The sequence below is a fragment of the Melopsittacus undulatus genome, chromosome 15, assembly GCF_012275295.1.
Source record: "Melopsittacus undulatus isolate bMelUnd1 chromosome 15, bMelUnd1.mat.Z, whole genome shotgun sequence".
Classification (NCBI taxonomy): domain Eukaryota; kingdom Metazoa; phylum Chordata; class Aves; order Psittaciformes; family Psittaculidae; genus Melopsittacus; species Melopsittacus undulatus.
This window is the reverse complement of record NC_047541.1, coordinates 2544654-2568796: the sequence shown is the minus strand read 5'-3', so window position 1 is coordinate 2568796 and position 24143 is coordinate 2544654. Positions and strand designations below refer to the sequence as shown.

Below are 24143 nucleotides of genomic sequence, written 5' to 3'. Positions count from 1 at the left end.
AGCTTTAAGAAGCAAATGCAGCACCTACAGTGTTCATTACCCTCCCCCTCCCCTCTTTTCAGGGGCTCAATCGAGCCAGTCAAGCGTGCAAACCGATCCTGTCGCCAGCAAAAGCATTTCCTTTCACTGTGGTCAGCCAAAAGCAGGGGAAGAAAATGGAAGTGACTTGGAGTTATGGCACCAAAAAGGCCAGACAAGCAAGGAAATAATCAACTCCACATGAGCCACTTCTAGCCCATCACAATGAAAAGGGCCTACGACTAACCCCAGGAAAGGTCAGCGGGACTATGGGGGTCAGAAGCTGGAAAAGGCAATAGCGAGCAGCTGCCAGCTGCAATAAGAATCAATGTGTTCCTAATTACACTGCCAAGAGAGGGCTGGAGCACGAGAAAAGCCCGGCTGCAACCACAGCTTGGGCAAAGGGAAGGGGAAAAGCATTCAAGTGCTCCTGGTTTACTCTTCCCGAGCTCCGGGACTGCAGTCGCTGTGTTACTAAATGACAGGAAGCCAGCGATGGAGATAAGAAGTTTTGGGCTTGTTGCCTTTTCTTTCTATTAAATACCATCATGAGGCACTTGAACTGGAGTTATGGCATCACAAAAGGCAGGGTTGTGTGAGTGCAAGTAATAAAGTTACGTACTTCAAAGGGATTTTGTGGGTGCTTTTGGAGAACAGGCCTAGCACTCCTACAAGACTTATTTTCCCTATCCTAAAATAATCCAAAAGGGAAAACCCCACAAAACCCAGTGTGCTGACAGTGACCCTATAAACCAAGTGTGAAAGACATAAACAGGTCAGGGTGCAGTGAAACCTTCTCAAAGGCATCCACAGAAACACCCCAAATGTAGTTGTTAAATGAAAAGGCACCTTTGATGTTATGTTCCTATTTATTTATTGCATTTCAAATGAAAGGACACTCTCTAGATCCTTATCCTAACAATTGGAAGGACAGAAATCAGCTGCACAACTGGAATTTCATTAACACCTCCAAGCCCCTGCCAGTCCCATGCCTGTCCCCCAAATCCCTCAGTGCCAAGCCAGCATCCAGGTGTTTCATATGGATATTCCCACTTGATTCAATGGGTATTTTACCCTTTTTAGGTAACATCCATTTTTAGAAGCAGCCTTGCACGAGCATCCATGAAGCTTTGTGCTTCCTCCATCCCATGAATCAGTGATGAATCCCAAGAGTGATTCTGGGAGGCTAAACCACCTTATTGACTGCACAGTGGTTTGGAATGGCACAGTATCACTGCCAAAATGGGATGGCAGATGGCAGGAAAACCAAATGAGACAGTGACCGAGTGCCTCCAAGGATGGGGGACCTTAAGTAAAACATCATACATCTTCTTCCAAAGCTATGAAACATCCTAAATAACATCAGCATTTACTCCAAGTCCCTCACAGGTAAGGCCCAGCCTCACAGGAGTAAGGTGACACAAGACAACATTAAGCAACTGAGGGGGAAAAGACAAGTACTGGCCTAAAGACCTGAGCAGAAGTTGGCCTGCCTCAGGATGGAGCAGCAGGTCTGGTGCTGAGCCGGTCCCTGGATCTTTCTCTCTTGCTGTCAGGCCTGGAAAGCCTCATGGCTGGTATCAGCTGTTGGCCTCTGATCAAAGTTTAGCTTTCCATTAATCCTTTGAGTTATAAGTGAAGCTGACAGGGAATTCTTTTCTTCAGGAGACAGTTAAGATTACTCAGATACTTCATTTGCACTCCAATATTTCACAAATACCTTGACTTTAAACCCTCGGTCCTGGCGTACATATGGTCTTGATAGAGGAGCGTATGCTTTGGCAAGGAAAACTGGATCTGTGAGCCGAGGGAAGGGAATTTAACAGTTTGTGCACTGCTCCTCTGCAGCACGCAGCTGAAAACATTCCCCAGTCCCAGAGACCTGGGGTTTCCATCCTGCTCTACCAGAGACAGGCATCAGGGAGAGAATAAATCATCCCAGAAGCCACTTTCTCACCCACAAACAGGCAGCACAATTAGGTTAATTTTATTATTAACTTGGGGGAAAAAAAGCTGAGACAGTCCCCCTGCTGCCAGGCTAATGAAGAGGGTTTGCTTTCTGACTCCTCTAGCCTCGGGGGAAGAACAAGAACAGAGCATTAGCCTAAGACACACTTCTGCTGGGCTGCAATTATGCTTAAATACCAAAATGAGGGCTTTTAGACCCCAAGGGAGCTGAAGGTATCATTAGTCCATCAGTTCCATCACAGCAACTACAGACTGAATACAGCAGAAATCATCAGTCTGGGCTCTTCCAGCCCCCTCCAGCCCTCACCCCCTCCTGCAAGGCACTACTTTACCTTAATATTCCCATTCTTGCCCTCACCTTGAGCTCAATACATGCACCAGTGACAGCTCTGCTCACCTTCAAGCACGTCTCCAAGGGTCCGAACACCCCCCTTCAGCTCCTTCCTGCAGGGCTCGCTGATCCTCAGCACGAGGCTGTTGGGTTCTGCTTTCCAACCAAGTGATTCCTACCAAGAACTGAGGTTTCACAACCAGTTTAAGGCAATTTAAAGACAGGCTGCTGCCGACGAGGGCAGCAACACCTTCCTTCAGGACCTGGCTTGCATCCTCCTATCTGCACCAAGGATCCTGCAGCCACCGAGTGAGTCAGATCTGCTGGCAGATCCCACTGGAAGCACAGCCAAGGAAAAATGAGGTTGAGTTCTCACCTGGAAGAGGGAGCAGCGCAGTCTTGGAGAGCAAGCCCAAAGGAGGGGCGAAGAATGGACATCCATGCAAAGGAACATTGCACCCTAACAGCACGAGGGATCAGGTCAAGCTATGGAGCATCACCCCAGTATTGTGAATAAACCCTGGACTGCAAGAGCAAGGGCAGAAATGAGTTAAAACCAGGCAAAGCCCCAGCCCCAGGTGAGACGTGCTCCTGCCTCCAGGGCGAGGGGGACCGTGTGCTGCAGGTGCACAGGCCATGGCAAGCTTCAGTAATGCCTCAGGGGTGTCTTTTCCCCTCCAAAAGGTTTGCATTCTGCACATCAAGGATGATCTCTCCTGATTATAACCTGTGATTGCAACCCTCCTATGGGTCCTACAGCCTGAATCAAGCACACGTACAGAAAGGACCATTAAGGAGGATGTAGAGCTGTTGGAGTGGGTCCAGAGGAGGCCATGGAGATGCCGCAAGGGCTGGAGCAGCCCCACTCTGGAGCCAGCCTAGCATGTCTACTAGGTTCTGAGGTGAGAGATGGTTGATGACAAGAACAGAAAGCATGACTGGGCTCTTCGAGTGGACAGTGAGTTCATTCCCGAGGTGATTCCAGATGAACACTGACACCTCATCCCTTGGGAGCCACCAGCAAGCAACAGCCCTAAAAAATGCAGGGAAATGGGTTCTTCGAGCTGCCTCCCCCCGGAGTCCAACTCAGTCTGTTGCAACTTGCAGGATCCATGCTGCCCGCGATCCCTTAAAGGGAAGCACAACTATTAAATCCACACCTGCAGCCAGAATTTATAGCAACCTCATCTACTGCTGTCTTACATCATGGGCAATTAGGAGCCTGTGAACTCATGGCTGCAGGATATGGGAGGCGCGCTGCAGCCGGAGAGCAGAGCCTGTGTGTTACAGCACAGTTGTTAGTCACCCTTTGGAATTCTCTGTGCTGTGGAAGGCTGAAACCCGCACAGAACCGAGCAACAGTTCCCTTTTGACTCTGGTTCCTAAAGAAAAGTGCTGTCCTCCACTTGGGATTGCTGCTTCCCCTTCCCTCTACAGCAGCCCATGAGCTGCAGCACGCAATGCCAACACGCTGCTGCTGAACTCAGTCTCCAGGGTAGACCTCGAGGAAAGGAATCCTGACACAGAGGGGAATATTCCTCCAGGAAAACCCTCCTCCTTAGACTCAGACCCAGTTAAAGCTGCCTCAACGCAGCCTGTATCAACAAATAATGTGCTGGTCAGGCTATGTTTGCTCCAGCAAACCAACCCGGCTCCCATGCGAGGAGAGGGGAGCTTGGGTTGGGTTTGCTCAGTGGTGCAGCACAGCCAAGCCCCATCCCACCTCCTTCCTCGTGCCAGCGGAGCATGGATCCAGGGGAAGGAGGTGGCAGTGATGGTGGAGCTGTCGCCTGAAGGTTTGGGATCTCCAGCTCTGCCTGCTGCACGGACCCCAGCCTGGAGCGGATGGGCTGTACCAGGACCAGCAATGTCAAATAGCAGGAGTCTGTGAGTCAGAGCCCTAAATCTCCTGCTGGGAATGGGGGGAATGGCAGCTGCTACCAGCAGAACCAGTTCAAACACGAGTGACTGATAGGAAAGCAGTCAAGTTTCATTACGGGCACCGGGGAGACTTTTCCACCAGGATAACCTGCCCACGACCTGCTCTCACTCGCACAGACACATCCTGCTCTGCTGAACGGGATCGCTGTTCCAATGGCCAACAGCAGACTTGTGATCCCAGGAAACCCCTTCCCAAAAGGGACACAGCTGCTGTGGCTTCAGGCTGCAGGGAGAAGGTTCGAGACTCCTTGCAGCACATCAGCTCCCCTACAAGACGTTAATGCCGAGCTCAGCAACACGCAGGGGCCCTGCAAAGATAACCGGGATTGATTCCATCCCACGTTAGCATCCATCAGATAGGAAGAAAAACAAGATGAAGCAGCACCACAGCATTAGTCTTCATTTAAACTTGGCAAAGAAAGCACATGTTTCTTTTCTTTGCTGGCTTCTCTTTGTGTTTTTTAAAGCAATCCCAGACTTAGCCAGAGAAAGGTGCCTGGACTTTTTAATATCAGGGGATCAGAAGGGACAACACTTGTCTGCTTGCCAGGCCCCAGATAAGTCGGGAATGCGGGGGCTGAGCAGGCCAGCATCTGCCTCCCACAACATACACACATCCAGGGGGAAAATAAACAGCTTCACACCTTTGGCTTGGAGAAGGACCTCAGCTTCTCTTAAGTCCTCAGCCTGCAGCCTCTCCGCTTGAGGAAGAGAGGTCAGGAGGGTGAAGGTTACTTGCAGTTCCCTTATTCCAACCTAAAGGATAAAGCTGGAAACTTCCAGGCTCCCATCACACTGGGTAGGTGAATCAGGATCTTCACTAGGGCCCATTGGATGTGGTGTTGCCACAGTGTGTTTTACCATAACCAGTAAGAACTGGCTTGGATATATGTGTCCATAACACATCTGGATACATATCAGCAATGGCAAATGCACTGACTTAAAAACCAGACCCATTTTTAAGCCCTTGATTTAATGCTACACCCCATCTGGGATCTGCTCCGACAACGATTCACAGGGCTTAAGAGACTCAAGCCACACAAACTCCACTAACTCCACGCAGCAATCTGCACCCATGAAACGCCTCAGTCTGGATAGCTGGATTCAAATGCTCTCATTAAACTCGATATTTCAACATATTTTAGGGAGTTTTGATAACAACATTTTTGATTACATCCGTTGCCAGCTTCCTTCTACACCCTGACAAAGATTTAAAGTGTACATTCCTATTTCATTCTGCAACCAAGATTAGTGGCAGGAACAGAAAACATCTCCTGTTCCAAACCCCCTCGGGGTTTTCCTCCTTAGCTTGTGTTTTATTAGAGGAGACTCAGCTCCCCATCAAGCTCCAATACACTGTCACTGCAGAGTATTTAGGCAACACCAAAAGGCACCTTCTGAAAGGGCTCTTGAGAAACAAAGATACTTCCTGAAGCTATTGTGGACATGAAACAGCTCCTCAGAAGTCACAGCCCTCAGCAAGCTTTATGAAAATCCAAGCCTACGCGGGAGTGTAGCCGTAATTCAGGAACGGCTGTGAACTCTCACCGTGGGGAATGGGGGAACAAAGGAAAACCACATGCTATTGTTGAGTTTGACTCCACAATACGCTTCATCTACATGGAGCTGGAACATTACGCAGCAAAACTCTTCAGCTACCCGAAGTTACACAAAGGTAGTGCCAGTAAAACCCATTCCTAAAGAGGGAAACGCTGGTAGGAATGTCCTGTCATTGGGACACCACAAAGGGGATTCTCCAACACAGCTGAAAGCTGTCCCTCACACCTCAACACCCCATCCCAAGAGCATCGGATCAGTGTGAGGACACCAGTTCTCACAAAACAAGGAAAGACAAAGCTGATTGGCTTCAGCAACTTGACCTTGAGCTATCAGAGCTTTTCCCACTGAGGCTGCAACAGGATCAGGGTCCTGAGCAGAGTGAAGAGCCACCCAGGCAGCCAACGCCATCACAGCTCACAGCCTCCTTGAGCCTGTCAACAGGACCTACCCTCCATGGGTTCCAAGATGCTAAAGCCACGCAAAGTGCTTAAGAGCTGCCAAAGAGTTATTCCAGCATATCCATAGGGATGATAACAGATTTAGCTCTGTGAATTCCATTGCTAAAGTTGTGCAACTCCCTCCCCAGCCTTGTGTACTGTTGGATGTGCACTGTCAAGGACTACCCACATGTTGGTGGGGAAGACCTTTGCTGTGTGGCTCCAGAACAGCCTCAACCAGCTCAAAACGTTGTGGGTCCACCCATAGAACAGTTTGGCTTGGAAGGGACCTTAAAGCTCATCAGCTCCAACCCCCGGACACAGGCAGGGCCATCTTCCACTAGAGCAGCTTGCTCCAAGCCTCGTCCACCCTGGCCTTGAACACTGCTAAGGATGGGTACTGAACAGGCAAATGGGCATATCTGCCCCAGCACCACTGAAGAACCAGCTCCCTAAACATCCTGTTTCTACTCCTGAACTGCCCACTGCCATCTCCTTGTCCCAGACAACTTAATTCCTGCATCTTCCATTTCCAAGCTTCCACAGATGTTTTCCTTGGACACAGAGCATGCTGCCTTGTGTTGGGGGACAGCCATCACCACTACAGACCAGAGCAGCGCAACCTCATCCCCTTGGCAGTGCCAACACTTCTATAGCTAGGGTAAGGAGTACGTGCAGACAGTGATGTCATGGCCATGTGGGTGATGTCATGTCCAGAGCCCACAGACACATTCTCTCCAATCCAAACCTCCCCCCAGGTTGTGGGGGCTGCAGTTCATCTGCTCATCCTTGAGCAGAGCCTCTGGCACAGCCACAGCCCCATCCCCATCCCCATTCCCATCCCTGCTGCAGTGCGGGGGGCTGGCGCAGATGCGGGCTGAATGAAACAGTGAAGACAGATGCTTTCAGGAGAGGCATCCACGTATTAAACAATCATCTGCTTGGAGCCCTGGCTCCTACTTGTTCTTGGTTATATTATTCACTCAAGAGTGGATTAATCCATCACTGCAAAGGAATCTCCTGATCTCAGAGATAAAGGCAGCAAGTCGTGCACTGACTCTCCACGGATCCTCCTGGAAATCGCCGGCCTCTCTCATACCCTTATTTGGGCTGATCTATCAGCAATTCACAAACAAGGGGCAGAAAAAGGGAAATTAAAACCTGAAGAAATACCCCCTGGGTGCAGTGATTTGGCTTGGGAACACCGAGACTGGATGAACCTGGAAACAAGCAGGGGATGTCAACTGGGAAGAATCATCCTCGGTGTCTTCAGAGGGGGCCATGTTACCCATCCTCTGCCCTTCCAAGCAGGAGAAGAACAGGCACTGGGGGTTCTGCCATGTAAAAACAACTGAATTTCTCTTAAGCTTCTTTAGAGTGAGGCCTTGTAGCCAGATAAATGGTTTGTTTTACTCAGGGAGGGCTGGGAAAGGAGCCCTGCAGTACATTCCCCTTGCTAGAAAACACATAAGGTCTCTACACAACCCACAGCAAAACACCCTTGAAATGCACACCAGTGGTGCCCAGCCCCTTTCCCAACGAGGGGCTGCTTGTGGCACAAGCCTTTCCCCCCCTGCTTGTGTTCTTTGGTGCTCTACAGGTTCACTGCAAGGAATACCCTGCAGTAATACAGGCTCTGCACGACTGCGAGGTAGGAAATAGTAAACCCGGCTTTGAATTAAACAAATAAGGCTCAACCACTCGGTTCATTATCAGATACAATGGTTGAAAGTCTGCGGGGAAAACTAAACAGCAAAAGGCAGGGTATAAATCAAAGGCAGGATCAGGCAGACAGGTGAGGCCGAGGGCGCGGTTTCACCTTACAGCAAAGCCACAGAGCGATGGGCTCCTTCCCCCAGCTCCAAGAGTATTCCCAACCCAGCCGGCCCATCCGTCAGGGAATCATTCCCACCCCCAGCACTGTTTGAGTGAGCTGCACTGGTTGCATTGGGCATTCTGGGGATGAAGGGGGCCCAGCCAGCCCCCCATGTCCCAAAGGCAATCAGCTCTTGGCTCAGCGGCACATCCAGAGCGCACGTTTAGGAGGCAGCAAAGCCAATTTAAGAGCTGGCTGCTGCCCAAAGGGGCCGGCCCCACATCCCCCCCGCACCCCTCCAGCCCCCCGAGGCCTCCCCACTCATCAGAGTGGAAGATTTAGCAGCTCTGGGACTGCAGGGCAAGATCCAGCCCGAAGTGTGGGGCTCGCTGGATTCCCACAGCAGGGAAGAGGCAGGAATGTACCTGCCACCTCCTGCAGCAGCGAGTCCTCCAACGGAGCTGTAATGTGAAACTGTGCCCAAGGAGCTGCGGAGGGGGGAGAGAAGGGGAAACATTGAGTCCCACCTGGCTGGAAGAGCTCCGAGACATCTCCTAGGCATGGGAAATGGGAGAACAACCCACCTTGTGTGATGATTTTCCCTCCTGTTGAAAGACAGACAGTATTTCTCGCATTGAGCAGGGCCTTAATGGGAAAGGCAGGTGGTCTGGATGCACAGGGCTCAATCCCGAGTAGGGCTGAACAAGCAGTTTACCCTACAGTGATAACTGTCACTGGAGAATCCTCATCCACACCGGAGAGGGAGAAGCAAGAAGTGGAAAACTACAACACACTCAGCCCTGGAAGCTGTATGGAGCCATCTATCAAGGCACTTACTAGATGAATACTCAACTGCAATGAAGATATATACATACACACAGAGGAAACGAGCCAGTCTCAAAATTCCTGGGACAGGGTAGCTAAAGGAACAGAGCAAAGAGGTTTATGCTGTATTTGCCAAGGACAAACACTGTCCCAGGGCTAATGACGTGGGAAAAAGGGACACACAACAGCAGGGCTTGCTACCAGGAGAGTGGTGAAGCTGGTAGGAAAGGGAATATGCTTGGGGAACAGGCCCAGCATCAGTTCATCTGCTAACGAACTGCGTAAAGCCAGCAAAAAGCATGGAAAGAGAACACAATTTGGTCTCCGTGTCCCAGCTTTGGGAATCAGGATTGCGAGACAAGCTGGAAATGCCTGTTTGCAGGGGAAGTTTGACCAATTCCATTTGATACAACATTTAAAGCCTTTAACAAGACTTTAAGCTCCGTAAGCCAGTGTTTTGGATCAGTCTCACCCCCACCCCAGGCAGGAATCAGCTCAGAAGCTTCCCAGCCCATTGAAACACTGAGGAAAACCAGAAAACAGAGGGAAAAGCCACTGCAGACGTGGAAAGCAGTGTGACTCAGCTGAGAGAGACACAGTGCGTAAGCAAGGCAGCAGAGAAACCCTGACTCTACACACAGAGGTCAAGTTTACAGTATCAGTTAATTCATACAAATGAGGCATTGCCTAACAGAAGGTGTTCGGCAGGCTTCCCAGCAGCCCCGTAGAGTGATTCCATATAAAACATTACCTGGAATACCACATCTCAACAGGTCTGTGGGTCTCAGGGCTTCTGGTACCAAACCAAAGGGTTCTGAGCCTCACTGGAGCCACCAGATTCACCACCTTTGCATGGGGTTTTACATTTACAAATGGGTTTAACTCCTTTCCTCCTGTCCCATCCCTTGTCCCTCAGGAGCAGAGCCCAGCCCCTCCTGGTTCCATCCTCCTATCAGGCAGTTGTAGGGAGCAATAAGGTCCCCCCTGAGCCTTCTCTTGTCCAGACTGAACCCCCCTGCTCCCTCAGCTGTTCCCCATCACCCTTGGGCTCCAGGCCCTGCTCCAGCACTTCAATGTCCCTCCTGTAGTGAGTGGCCCAGAACTGAGCTCAGGATTCAAGGTGCAGCCTCACCAGTGCCCAATACAGGAGGGAAGATGTGGAGTAGGTTTTTCCATGTGAGGGGGAGCAGCATAAAGTGATGCTCAGCTGCAGCCTGCAATCCACATTTACATCAAGCACCACTTTAGAAACCAGCTTCATCCCCCGAATCACTTCACCAGCCCATGCTTCCAAGTCCATCTATTTGGCACTAGGTCTTATCTGAATCAAGCACCACATTAATTGTGTGTTCTTGGTCTGACCAAAGCAAAACTGAGCTGCTGGGGGATGGCGGAGGAGGATTTACGAGATGCTGAGCTCCAGCACGGCAGCACAAGCGAGTCGATGGCTGCTTCACAATTTCCACATCTGCAGAAGCAGCCTTTAAACCGAGCCAGTGTATTTTTAAGCCCTGACAGTTAAAATCCTCCAGTGACATCACCTGAAGTCAGAGCACAGCTGCCTTATTCCTCTGGCACGCCAGCCAGCCAAAGTAAGCACAAGCCTCGGTTTATGGGCTTGCGGCACACCTTGAGATAATGAAAGCGATGGTGGGATCTGTGTCGTCGTCCCCCCCCTCCAGCCTCTCCTTATGTGTGGTTTTTCCTCCTCGATTTTGGGGTAAGAAACACAAAGTTTAGCACCAGTGGAGCCCAGCCAGGCTGCCCAGCAGAGAGAGCGCACAGGGGACCCTGCCCAAACACCACAAAGGACTGGTAGGCAGAGAACCAAGAGCACCAGCAGAGCTGGTGTCCCACCAAGGGCTTGCAAAAGGAGGGGAAAATCACCAAAATTCCATGGGGGATGGCAAAAAAATCCCCTCGAGGTGTTTTCCATGGGGTATTTGGGCTCCTGTGCCCTTCACCTTGCTGGGACATGGCTGTTTACAAGTGCTTGGGGCAGCTTAAGGGTGTAAATCACATTAATCCAAGTGACAAAGCTGCTGAGCTCCTCCTTGGGTGAATTACTAATCCCTCGCCACTCGAGCTGCTCCCATCTTAACTCAGAGGAAGTAAAAACCCTACCTTTTAGCACAGAGCTGGCCGGTAACCCAGGGGATCCCATCTTGGTATGTCTATCTGCAAGCCCAGTGCTCAATAACCAGTTTTGAGCAACAGTGATGGGCTTCTAAGGCTGCTTCATAAGCCCGTGGAATTATCTGGGATGCAGAGCCAGTCGGAGGCTTGACTCTTGGTTTGGAGAGGGAATTACAGAGGGAAAACTTAATGTTTATTCCTTTTTTACCAGTGCTCCATTATCAAACCCTCCCCATAGGATGGGCTTGTAACTGCTTTAAAAGTAGGGTTCGGTTTTGAGGCATTTGAATCGCCCTCACCGCCTGGTTCAGTTCGAGGGAACAAAAGCACACTGGTTGTAACATCAAGTTTAACAGCACAGCGTTGAGAAATCATGTTCCCTGCTCCCCGAGCGGGGAATTTTTGGGATAGAGCGACGCGAAGGAGCAGCCGTTGCCCTCGGCAACCGCTCGTACAAAAGCACTTTTTCCCCTTCAAGAAGTACGGGCGGGCAGTACATCCCATAAATCGCAACTGTCAAAACACCAGGGTGGTGGGAGATGAGCAGAAAAGCCAAGGGCCTCCAAGCAGCTCGGCTTTAAGCACTGGCACAAGAGGATTTACCTGCTTTGGTCAAAGAAAACCGGTCCAGGAGCGACAAAACCCCCCGGAGAATAAGAGTTTATGTGCAGCCGGTAACCCCAGTGCCCAGAGGCTGTGGAGTGACAACCCGGGTGTTTGGGTTAGTAAATTGTATTTCTGGGGCATGTGTGAAAGATACAACTCACTGAGTAAACACCCCTTCAGAGCTGACAGCTTTACAGCCGCAGGCTTGGCGCAGCTACTCCTGCCCCGAAACCTCCCTGTGCAGAGAGGCAGCAAATCATGTGGGGAAAAGCAGTAAAACATACTAAATAATTAAACATAAGCAGCTACATAAAGCCATCCCATTTACCAGTCCTTTAAAAAGTTACGAGGCAGGGGCAAAATAAACATCACCCCTTGAGTTGTGTGGCACCTCTTGGCTGAAAAACACCAACACTGAAAACAGGCAACAGCCGACTGGAAAGTTCTTTCATTATAAAGTCGGTGACTGTGTAATTATTGCTGGTTTTCTGGCAGGGAGACAACGCAAGCAAAAGCCATTTCAAGTTTGGGAATCGGATGGCTTTAAGGATGGAGGTGATTAATAGGAATAAAGTGGTAATAATGGAGATAAGGTGTCACCGCGCTGTGCAGCCGGAGTCCTCGGGCATCACACAACCTCAGCTTCAGGGGCTGACTTTCAACTGCTCAAACCACTGCAAAAGTAACTTTATGGATTAAAAACAAGCGCTGGGATTATGGATTTTTAAGACGGACAAGAAGCGAGAACAGCCCCGCGTCCATCCCCTGCTGCGATCACTTCAGAACAGCGTTTTAATGGCAAATACAGCCCTCAGCAACTTTCACTGCGAAGTAAGACCGTAAATCAGTAACAGGCTGAGACAGAGCGGCGAAATTGCGCTCCGAGGGTGATTTTAACCCAGCTCACCAAAGCGCTCCCTGCTCATCAGCTCTCTTGGAGCCTTTCCTCGGCTCAGCCCCACAGACCGAGCACACACACAATAAAATAAGAATAATAACGTCAGATGGTTTGAATAAACCCCGCGCCTGAGCCCCGGCTTCAAACGCAGCCGGATAAACCCCTTCGGCTCCCCGGGACACACGGGGCAGAGACCCCTCAGGTGCCGGTTCTACCGCTCCATCCCACCCGGCTCAGCCGGCTCCGGGACCGAACGGAGCCGCCGATGCCCCCGCAGCGCTCCCACCGAGCCCCCTTACGGCGCCCGCCGTCGGGAAGCACTCGCTTTACCTCCGTGCAGCCGCCGTGCCCCCTCCCCTATGCGGGTCTCGGTGCCGGTCCCGCTGGGCGGCGGCTCCCCAGGACATTCCAGGCTGGAACAGGCGACCCGGCGGACGGGAGCCTCCATCCAGCGCCGCCCGGCCGCGCCGCTTATCTCTATCCCCCCCCCGCCCCGCTCCCACCGGCACCCCGCGCCGCAGCGGGCGGTGGTAGCGGCCGCGCCTCCTCCACGCCTCTCCCTTCGCAGCTCCGCCTCCGCGGAACGTACCAAGAACGGGCGGAGGGGAGCAACGGGGACGGCTCCGTGGAAGCGGAGGCAGCGGCCGGGCTCGGCATCACCGCAGGGCTGGAGGGGAACGGGCGGGCGCCGCACCGCAAGGACGGCGCTTACACCCACCGGGCAGTGTAAGCGTGTAACAAGTACCCGTGTAATGTGTACCTGTGTGTCCGTGCAACATGTGGCCGGGTAATGGGGAGCCGTAAACCCGTGCACTCATGTACATGTGTAACTGTGCACTCTTTCATCCATGCACACATGCAGCCATGCAACCCTGTACTCATGTGGCCATGCATACGGTGAAACCATGTACAAGTGTAACCGTGTGTACCCATATACGTGTGTAACTGGAAGTGATGTACCCATACATCCATGCACCCATGTACTCTTGTGACTGTGTACCCATACATCCATGTACCTGTGCACTCTTTCACCCATGCACATGTGCAGCTGTGCACCCTTGCAACCGTGTTGCATGCAAACGTGTACCCATGTATACATGCATGCTGCTTGCTTGCAGTGGGGCACACACTCCCCAGCACCAAGCATCGTGCTCTGTGCTCTCCTCACACACCCGTGCAAGGGTGCAAAGGTCGCCTGTTGTAAACCCTGTTCTCTCCCACCGAGGGGCTCCCTGCTCTCCTGCAGCCAGTTGTGCAGCTGGGAGTGACTGGAAGCGTTCCCCTGTGTCACCTCAACACCAGCAGAACCAGGCTGGGAACCACCAAACCCTGGGTTCATGGAGGCTTGGCTTGTATCCAGCTACAACCGCAGCAAGATCCTGGTAAGAGCCGGGGAAGCTCCCGTCATTTGCAGTGTAATTTAATATTAACAGCTTGCATTAGACCTGATCCATGGGATTACACAGGGAGAGCCAGGCCTCCTCCTGCGCCCAATCCCATGGCCTTTCCCAAAACACACCCAAAACGCCTCTTCTTTTGGTGGGAATACTCTAAATTTGGGTGTCATTGCACTCAGTGGGTGGGGGCTGAGCTGGAAAGGGATTTATCCCTAGGAAGGTTTTCCATGGGAAGGCCTTAGACAAGAAGCACATCCTCTGTGTTTAAAGAGAAATCAGCTTTTTAGTATAAAAACATAACTTGGAACAAAGTTTCTTGGTTTTGGGGCAAACCTGCAAGACCAACCCTGTGTTTACCAGCCCTAATTTGTGTCCCTCAGGAGTTTCCTGCAGGATGTCATTATTTCCACAAGTAAAAAGGGGGGAAAAACACAAAAAAGGAAGAGTAGCAAAGTCCTCAATGGATTAAAAATCCCATAATCCAAAGAAAATACCCCAAAACTAAACAAATTACTTCAATAATGGGATCTGTGGGAGCTACCAGAAGAGCTGAGGACTTGAAGATCACCCTCAATGAGAGGCCAGGCCTGGAATTTTGGGATCAAAACAATCCAAATCAGGATTCAACAGTCCTTCACTGTGTGATGCTGCCCACAACATTCCGGGTGCTTTTTCCCCCTTCTCAGGCCCTATTTGCATGAGAATCCCCTCTTGGGGAGGGGAATTGCTGCTTAATTAGAGAACAGCAATCCCTTTAATTAGCATGTCTGCTATTTTGCATAGATTCAAATGAGATGCTCATTAGGGAGCAGGCGCCTGGACAAGAGATGCTCTTTAGCCATGCACTAACCCCATTAACCTCAGCCAAGCAAAACCACCACGTGGGATTTTTGGGATAGCGCCGGGCTTCCTGCCGGGAGGAACCCTGTCTGCTCCCAAAGGGCAGGCATGGAACATGCTCACTTCAAGCTGCTCACTTCAGTGTGCCCAATGACAGGCCTTGTCGCATCCACCTCCTACATTAGGGTGATGGTGGGGTTTCCTCCTTGTGAGGTTTCCTCCTTGTGAGGTTTCCTCCCTTCCCAAGTTTTTCTTCCTTCCAGGATTTGCCTCTTTTCAGGTTTTTCCTCCTTCAAGGATTTTTTTCCTTCCAGGTTTTTTTCCTTCACAGTTTTCCTCCTTCAACATTTCCCTCCTGGATTTGGGAGCAGAAATAGGAGCGCAGACATCACTTCTATTTCCTCCTTTCCAAACACCTCCCCAGACACCTCCAGGCCGGTGCATCTCCGCAGCAAACAAAGCAATCATTTTCCATGTGGGAACACTGGGATTCCAGCATCCCTTTTGTTTTCCCACCCAGCCACAGTGAAGGTGATTTTTATATACATATATATATATATATATATATATATATATATTATTCATTTCTTCTTCCCCGTAATCCCATCGTCCTGTCACGGTTCCCCTGGAAGCAGAGCTGCTCCAAACAAAGCCCCCGGAGCATCCTGGGCTCCCAGAGGGGGTTTTGCAGCTGCGCCTCGGAGCGTGACCGATCGGGAATGAGCCTTCGCAGCGCGTCTAATGCCGCTTGGACAGGGAGCCTTTCATCCGCTCGTGGGAGCGAGGCCCTGGCCTCTCCCGGCTCTCTGGCCCTCGGCATTCCCAACACCGCGGGAGCCGTCCAGCACTGTCCTTGGGGATGAGCGAGGTGGGGACCCCGGCCCTGTCCTCCTCTGCTGAGGATGGGAGGTGTTCTCCATCACTGTGTCACCCCATGCTGGATTCTGGTGGTATCCCTGTTCTCATGCCATTGCTCTGTACCAAGTAAGTACCTTGCCCCAGTTCCCATCTCCCCATCCCCAGCAATTATGTTGCCCTGGTTCCTCTCATCCCATCCCCAGAAGATTCTTCATCACAATCCCTATCACTCTATCTCCAGCAGGTATATTGTCTTTGTCTCCATCCTCCCAACCCAATCCCCATCACAGAGCAGGAATAGATGGGGAGAAGGTGGCAAATGATGTGGGTGCAGAGGTTGGAGGTGTGAAAGGCTGGAAATGTGGACATCACCTGAGAAGATGAAGAGGAAGAGAAGCTGAAGAGATGGAAAGAGGCCAGATAAGAAGATGAAGATGATGAAAAGAGAGAAGATGAAGAGAGAAGAGATGAGACAATGGAGGAGAGGAAAAGAGGAGGATAAAGAGAGGAAGAGAAGGAGGGGGAAGACAAGGAGAAGGAGAAAGAAGACAAGAAAAAGAACAAGGAGTAGAGGAGGAAAAGGAGAGGGAGAAGCAGAAGGGGAGGAGAGGAGGAGGAGAGCTGGCTCCAGAGAAGACACATCTCTGGTGAGCTTTGCCAAGCCACCACTTCAGGCCTTGGATGGGGTTTTGTCGGTTTATTTCCCCCTGGTGAAAAGTGGCTTTTTTGACCCAAACACTCGTTTTCAGAGCAAAGGGTTCATTTGGCCGAGAGCCTTTTCCTTCCCATTCAGAAGCCAGGGCCCAGGGCTGGGGGAAGGGGCATTTCTGCAGACCTCTGTTTTCCCTTACAAATAAGCTGTTTTGGCTTTTTGACATCTGAAATACCTCTGAGGGCAGCTCTGGGAGTGAATCATTCCCAAAATCCCCTTTCCAGCTCTGTGCCTGGTCCTGCCTGGCTTTATCACCCCTCCCTGCAGCAAACACCCAGCGATGACCACAACAAACCCAGAACTAGTAGAAAACACTCCTTATTCCTTCTGTTTTCTACATTTATGCTCAATTTCCCTCTGTTTTGGTCATTTATTCCCCTTGACCCTTGTCTGAGCCTCACTGTAGGTTGTCTCCAACCTTGTCTCCTAGATTGACCTCGGGTTGATGATGCAGGTAGCTTGTCTCTAGCTGTGTCTCCTGGATGGATGGACTGCAGGGTGGTGCTGTAGATAGCTTGTCCCTATGGGTGATGTCTCCAGTCTCTTAATCTGGATGAATCTCTGATGGGTGTTGCACATAGCTTGTAACTATTCCTATTCCAAGCCTTATCTCCAGGGTGGACATGAGATTGACCACCGTAGGTAGCTTCTCCCTGCTATTTCCAGCCCCATCTTCTGTGTGGACCTCAGATCAATGCTACAGGTTGCTCATCTCCAGCCCTGTCTATAGCCCTGTCTTCTGGATGGACCCTCAACCTGTATTTCAGGTTGTCTCCAGCCCTGCTTCCAGCCTTATCTCCTGGTTACACCTCAGACCTTTCCCCAGCCCCATCTCCTGCCCAGTGTCTTGGCTGAACCTCAAGCCCATGTTGTACATTCCTTGTCTCCATCCCTAGCTCCCTAATGGACCTCAGGCTGATGCTGCAGGTACCTTCTCTCCATCCCCATCCTCCTGAAGGACCTCAGTCCACTGCTACAGCCCATCATCACCTTCTCTGAGCTCCCAACCCACCACATCACCTTGCCAACAGTGCCCATCCCAACCCTGGCTGTACCTGGAGCACAGTGGATGCCCCTCAAGAGGCCAAGACCTCGAGGTGGAAGGAGAACCGGAGACAGGCGGAGGGGATAGAACGCCTTCAAAATTGACACCATATGGTTGCTCCTTATCCCCGGGCCCAGTAAATGGGTCTTTCATGCTGGGCCGGTTGCCATAGGAGCAAACATGCAGGAAATATTCCAGATAACTGGAATAGTGGTGAAAACATGTGTTTTGGATAAAATCTGGCAGAAAATCGCCCCATTTAACCCCTCCAGGGCAGCTCAACCCCTTTCCCTGCCTTGGTGTGTGCAAAGGGTGGGGAAACTGAGGCACAGCAGCTCCACGGTCCCCTCTATGGGAATTGCTGCAATAGAGCCCAATCCCTGGCAGGTCCTGGGCATCATCTCTTCTCCTCCCCGGATCCCTTATCAAGATGGATGGCTCCAAGGTCAAGCACATTTCACTTTGATTTGCCAAGGAATTTGCTTTGCTTTGGCTTTTCTTCCCCCTCCCTTGTCTCTTCCCTTGCTTTCTCCAGCCTCAGCCGAACCTTTTCCTTATCACATCTGGTGAGCAGCGGCCCCAGCCTCCCCTGGCTGCCCTCCAAGCACTGAATGCAGACACCGGCCAAGCTGCTGCAGCACAGCCAGGTTCCCCCAGCAAATGATGGGATCTCGTGCTCTGCAGGGATGTGGAGCTGTTGGAGCGAGTCCAGAGGAGGACACGGAGATGCTGTGAGGGATGGAGCAGCTCTGCTCTGGAGCCAGGCTGGGAGAGTGCTCTGGAGAATCGTGAGCAGGACTTGTTCATGGGGAAGACTCATAGAATCATCACAGACTGGTTTGTGTTTAAGGAGCCTTAAAGCTCCTACAGCTCCAACACTTGTCATGGGCAGGGACACCTTCCACTGGAGCAGCTGCTCCAAGCCCCTGTGTCCAACCTGGCCTTGAACACTGCCAGGGATGGGGCAGCCACAGCTTCTCTGGGCACCCTGTGCCAGCGCCTCAGCACCCTCACAGTGGAAAAAGCCCCTCTCTGGGTTCCCTGAAGCCCCTTTAGGCACTGGAGCTGCTCTCAGGTCTCCCCTTCAGGAGCCTTCTCTCGTCCAGGCTGCCCCAGCCCAGCTCTCTCAGCCTGGCTCCAGAGCAGAGCTGCTCCAGCCCTCGCAGCAGCTCCATGGCCTCCTCTGGACTTTCCTAACAGCTCCAGCTGTAGGGTGTGTATAGGACACAAATGAGGGGACCAGGGAGGAAAACAAGGATGAAGCCCATGGTACCAGGTTAATAACTGGTGGGAGGTGGTCCAGTTCACCTGGGATTTCTGGTAATTCTCCTGATAGTCATGAAAATATGCTGATGGGAGGAATGTGCAAGCACGGAGGAGAAACCCCCTACCCCAGGCAGAGCATCTCCTCAATGCCCCCCTCACAGTGGGTATCAGAACCCATCCAGAGGCTTCTTTATATCCTCCAATCTTCCTGCACTATCTTATTCCACCTTTATTTCAGTGGGGTGCACATCCATAGCAAAGAGCAGCATCCCTGCTTCCCACAGCATCCCTACTACACATAGCATCCCTGGTACTCACTGCATCTCTGCTACCTGCAGCATCACTGCTTCATGCTGCATCCCTGCTACCCACAGCAGCCCTGGTACCTGAGGCATCCCTGGTACCTATCCCTGCCCATAGCTGCTCTGCAGCTGCAGCCCCCACTTCATTCCCAAACTCATTTTCCCTCTTCATCTGCTGTGTTGTTACTCCTTTTCCCTTTCTAATAACCTCTCAGTGCATCTCTCCTCCCCCTAAGCTCTATTATGGGTTTGTGAGGTTTAAGCAAAATAAACATGGCCAAACCAGAACCCTCTGCATGCACTAAAAGGCTGGAAAAGCTGGAACAGCTTCACTGGGAAGCTGAGGACTTGCACCCAGGCACCAAAAGCCCACTGAGCTGCTCATCCCTCCAAGCAGAGCACAGCAGATAGAATCCATTTAGCTTTCCCCTCCTTTTAGATCTATTTTCCATGGTCTTTGCACCCCAGTCCCTTTGCCCAAGGGGGAGTGTTGTGTTGGTGAATGCTGAGCCCGGTGAGATGATGCTAACTCAGGAGGGAATGATAAAACCTTCCAGGATGATGCAAATAATCACATTTTCCTGCCATACCCCCTCATTTTCCTCCTTTCTGCATTCCCCAAATCCCATCAGTGGCCAAAAGCTGCTCAAAAGCCACTTAAAGGTTCCATTCCCTGCTCCCAGGGGGTGTTTTTCCCCTTCATGGGCTCATTTCACTCCTCTCCCGCTCTGATTCCCACCTTGCTCCGTGCCTGGGGGCTGCAAAGCAGAAGGTATTCATTTTTGGGGGTGCTGTGGGGTTTTTTGGGGGCATTTGGAGGGTTTTTAGGGCATTTGGAGGGTTTTGGGGGTCTGCTCTCACTGTCGAGAGCCGCGATTTCTCCCCACCCTGCCCAAGAATGTTTCTGCTGATATTAAACCCGACCCGGAGGCATTTGGAAGGAGCCGACTTCCTCGCCAAAAGAATGACCTCAGCCTCCCTCCTTCGGAGCCTTTTCTGTACCTTTTTAAAGCATTTTTCTCCCTCTCGTGCCTGCCAGGCGAGAGGCACCGATGGGGCCCCTCAGCCCAGCCCCAGCATCACTCCCTGCCTGCATCCACCCCCATTTTGGGGGCTATCGGGAGGTTTTAAGCTGGAAATCCCAGTTTTAACTTTCAGTTCCCCCTGCAAACCCCATCCCTGCTGTGAACAGGAGGATCCAGGGGTTAAACCTGCTGCTAAACCCCACCTTGCACCATCCTCTGGGCACTCAGTGTCCTGCAGAACTCATGGCCCCTGTGAAAGAAGAGGGAAAATAAAGGCAAAACTAAAAGCTGTGATGTTCTCTTAAGGGTGTTTTGCAGGAGTTCCCTTACAGACTCCTCTGCATTTTTGCTGTTATTAATGTGGCTGCATTCCCGAGGCTGCTGCAATGGGTTTTGCAAGAGCTAAAACATCTCCCGAGTTAAAAACCCAGCCCCTCCGGCACCTCCACAATGAGAAACACTGGGGAGAAAGGAGGGAGATGCTGATTTAGAAAGGGAGATGCTGGATTTGGGTGTTTTCAGATGGAACAGCTCTGGCTTCTGGGTTTCTTTCCTTAATATTTGCTCTCCTGGAGACACTGAACTGATGGAGGCAGTTCAGAGGATAGAAATATTCCTGCAAGGAGCCAACCTGTTGGGTTGCCAGTTCCCAAATTTGCCCCTAAAAACCAGATGGGGAAGTGTTTCTGCCACTTTTCTCTGCTTAAAGGTGGCTTATGACCATCCCAGAGCTCCACCCTGCATCCCACATCTGCACCCTGCATCTTCACCTTGCACCCTGGCTCTTGCTCCATGCACCCCACTTCTTGCCTCCTGCTTTTGCATTCCACATCTGCATCCTGTACTTGCCCCCTGATCTGCATCCCACAGCCCATATCTACAACTTGCATCCTACATCCCAAATCCCCATCTGCACCCTGAGCCCTGCATTTTGAAACCTCCATCCTGTACCATGCATCCCATTTCTCGAATCCTGCATCCCAATCCTTGCATTCCAAATCCTGCATCTGTGTTGCATGTCCTGCACTCTCCATCCTACATCCTGAACTCCGGCCCTATTCCACCTCCTGCATCCACAGCCACATCCTACTGCCAGGACCCTGGTGGTCCAATTCACCTCACTGAGGACCCTCCAGAAGCTCAGCCCAGAACCCTTACTGGGCTGGAAACCCTCTAGATGCATCCTGCCTGTGCCTCATCCCCATCCTATCCATGTGTTTCTCTGGAGCAGGTGTGATATGGGAGAGCAGCATTCCCAAACTGACCTGGGCAGAGGGGAGCATGGAGGTTTCCCCATCTCTATTCCCCTCCCTGGATCACTGCCCTGACACATCTGGCAGGCAGATGTGGCCATGCGGCTGGGCTCTGCCTCGCAGATGGGGGACAAGTGGAGAAATCATTGTATGGGATTGAAGAGCTGTAAGTTTTCCTTGGAAATCTGCATTTCCCGGCTCGTTGCATGCACTTCCCGTCTCTGGGGGAGCAGCAAGATCCCTCCAGATGGCTGGGCCTGTGCCATGATGCCTTGGGGCTGGACATCCCTCATCCTCATCCGCATCCGCACCCTAAATCCTGCTTCTGCATCCCTTGTTCTGCATTTCCCACCTCACTTCCTATATCCCACATGTATCTGTATCCCAAATCCTTCTTCCTCATCCTAAATCCCAACTCTGAATCCCAAATCCCACTTCTGCATCCTGTGCCCTCTCTGTCTACATCTTAAATCCCATTTCCCAGATCACCTGTCCTGGAGCTCACTGCTGCATCCTAAATTCTGCATCTGTATCCCATGTTCTGTGTCTGCATCCCAAATCATCCCTTTCACCCCATGTCCCATGTCCTGAATCCCATACTTACACTCAAAATCCTGCTTCTGCAGCCCCTCTCTTGTGCCCTGCATCTACTCCTAAAATCCTCCATCTACATCCTAAATCTTATGTCACATACCTTCATCCTGAATCCTACGTCCTGTGGCCTGTACCTACATCCTAAATCCTCCATCCCACATCCTTGATCTACCTCCTAAATCCTCTATCCTGCATCTGCATCCCAAGTTCTGTGTCCCATACCCTGCATCTACATCCTAAATCCTACAACCCCATCTAGATCCTGAATCCTGCATCTACATCCTAAATCCTGCATCCCCATCTAGATCCTAAATCCTCCATCCCACCTCCACACCTTGAATCCTTCACCCTGCATCCCCCCATCTCCTCCCCAGTTCTGCATCCCAAATCCCACTCCAGGATGCCATGAGGAGGCTGTGGGACAGGAGAATACCCAGCACCCTTTGGAACACCATGAATCTGTGATGAGCCCAGGGGAGAAGCTGTTCCCGACTGCCCTGCTGTTGGTATAGGGAATTCCGCACGCTCCAGTGCCTCCCTGAGGTGCAAAGGCACTTCCAGGCCCATTCCATTACCCTTTACCCCCTAAAATTCCCCCTTCAGCCCTGACAAGTGGAAAATAATCCCCCTCTGGAGCTAAAAACCCCCAAACCCATCACCCTCATCATTCCCAAGGAATCACCGAGCCCGGTTAATGCACAAGAGCAACGTGTGATCTTTTCCAACGCATCCCAAGGGAAAGCATACCCTGTGATCCCCCCCAGATAACCTATTTGCAACGGGAAACAGGTGAAAATCAAGTGATCTGCTGTTAAAAGGGAGGTTTTCCCTTGAAACGAGTCCCAATCCCCCAACAAGTTGTGTCCAGCCTCACACCCCTCCAAACGCTTTCATTCCCAAGGCATTCCCAAAGCTTTTACATTACTTTTCCCCCTCTTAGAAATATAAATTCCTGGGGGAATGAACCAGAAAACCCTGTATTCAGCCTAATTATCCCCCCCGGCCGCAATCTGGGATCTCTGGGATAATTAAAAGGGCTTAATCCCAGTTGAAAAGCAAACAAGGTCGGAGGCGGCGTCTTCCTGCTTCCCCCTTGCCCACTGCCGGGGTCCCGCTCCCCAGCTGCAATATAAATATGCAATTAAAAAATCACCACTAATTGCTTGGAAGCCCAATGGGGGGGGATGGGGGTGGTGGTGAATCCCACTGGGGAAAAAAACCCCAAAAGCTGGGAAAAGGATATTAAAACCACTAAAAAAAGGGGGGGACGGGACCAAAAAGAGTGTTTTCTACCCCAAAAATGAAACTCTGATGCAGCTTTTGGGTGGAATCGTGGGGATGTCTCAGGGTTTGCACCCTAGGGTGGGATTTTGGGGGATGCTCTTTTTCTGGGGGGGGGGGAAGAAGTTAATCCCCATCATTCCTCTCGCTCCAGTGCTAACAGCCCCTGGCAGCTCCTAGCTCGTTAGTCCTTCCCAAAACCAATTAGAGAGGTTGGGAAATGAGGGCAGCTGCTGCCCTCAGACAGGGCAGGAAAGGGGGGGCAGCCCCTAAACCTTGTTGGGGGTGCAAGGAGCCGGTTTAGGGTCTGCCAACGGAGCTCACAGAGTGGGCTGAGCCATGCTGCTTCATCAGTAGGTTCCAGAGTGAATGAGCCCCATGCTCATTGAGAATCCTGTGTTCCCCCTCAGTTTAAAGAATGCTGTATTACATCCAAAATACCTCCTAAAATATGGAATGAGTTAATATTGAATAATTGGGTTAATATGGAGTAATTAGTTAATATGGAATAACTGGGTTAATGAGGCCAAATGTTGTCCCTTTTGGGGTTAAAATCGGGGGGGTGGTAGTGTGGAATCAATCCCTAATTGCCTATTTGATTTGATGCCTTTTCTAATTCCTGGAGCACTCCAAGGTCCTCACTTTGCATCACCGCCCGTTCTCAGTCCATCACAGCACCCTCCAGTGGCGGTGGCTGGATAGGACCCACTGGTCCATTGCAGCCTCCCCCCTTACAACAAGTCGCATCTCTTCATGTGTCCCCAAAGGCTTTAGTGAACCTTTAAAGCCTGCGCAGTCGGTCGGGTGCCCTCACAGGAGGAGGAGGAAGAGGAGGCAGATACCTCGGGCTCTGCGGGCCCCTAACCCAGAGGAAAGGTCAGAAATCCCACCAGACTCCAGTAATCCCGATGGGAAACCCTGGAAAGCTGCACCCCCTGATGGCAAAGGCTACGAGCTGCATCGCGCTGGATGCAAACCTGCGCCCCAAACGTTATAAACGCGGAGCTGCATCCCAATACAATAAAGCTGCTTCC

The 24143-nt window shown here is 51.4% G+C and overlaps 1 protein-coding gene across 2 annotated transcripts in view; it reads right to left on the bottom strand.

Annotated features, from left to right (window-relative positions):
* Positions 1–12999, bottom strand: part of CDON (cell adhesion associated, oncogene regulated) — a 50831-nt gene extending 37832 nt beyond the window's left edge. The window contains exon 1 of one of the 2 annotated variants that reach the window (XM_031043428.2): positions 12867–12999. The gene's annotated coding sequence lies outside the window, so the exon portion shown is untranslated. Of the gene's footprint in view, positions 1–2383; positions 2486–12866 lie in introns of those variants that run through there. The other variant, XM_034069594.1, reaches the window with a different exon arrangement.
* Positions 13000–24143: the final 11144 nt, after the last annotated feature.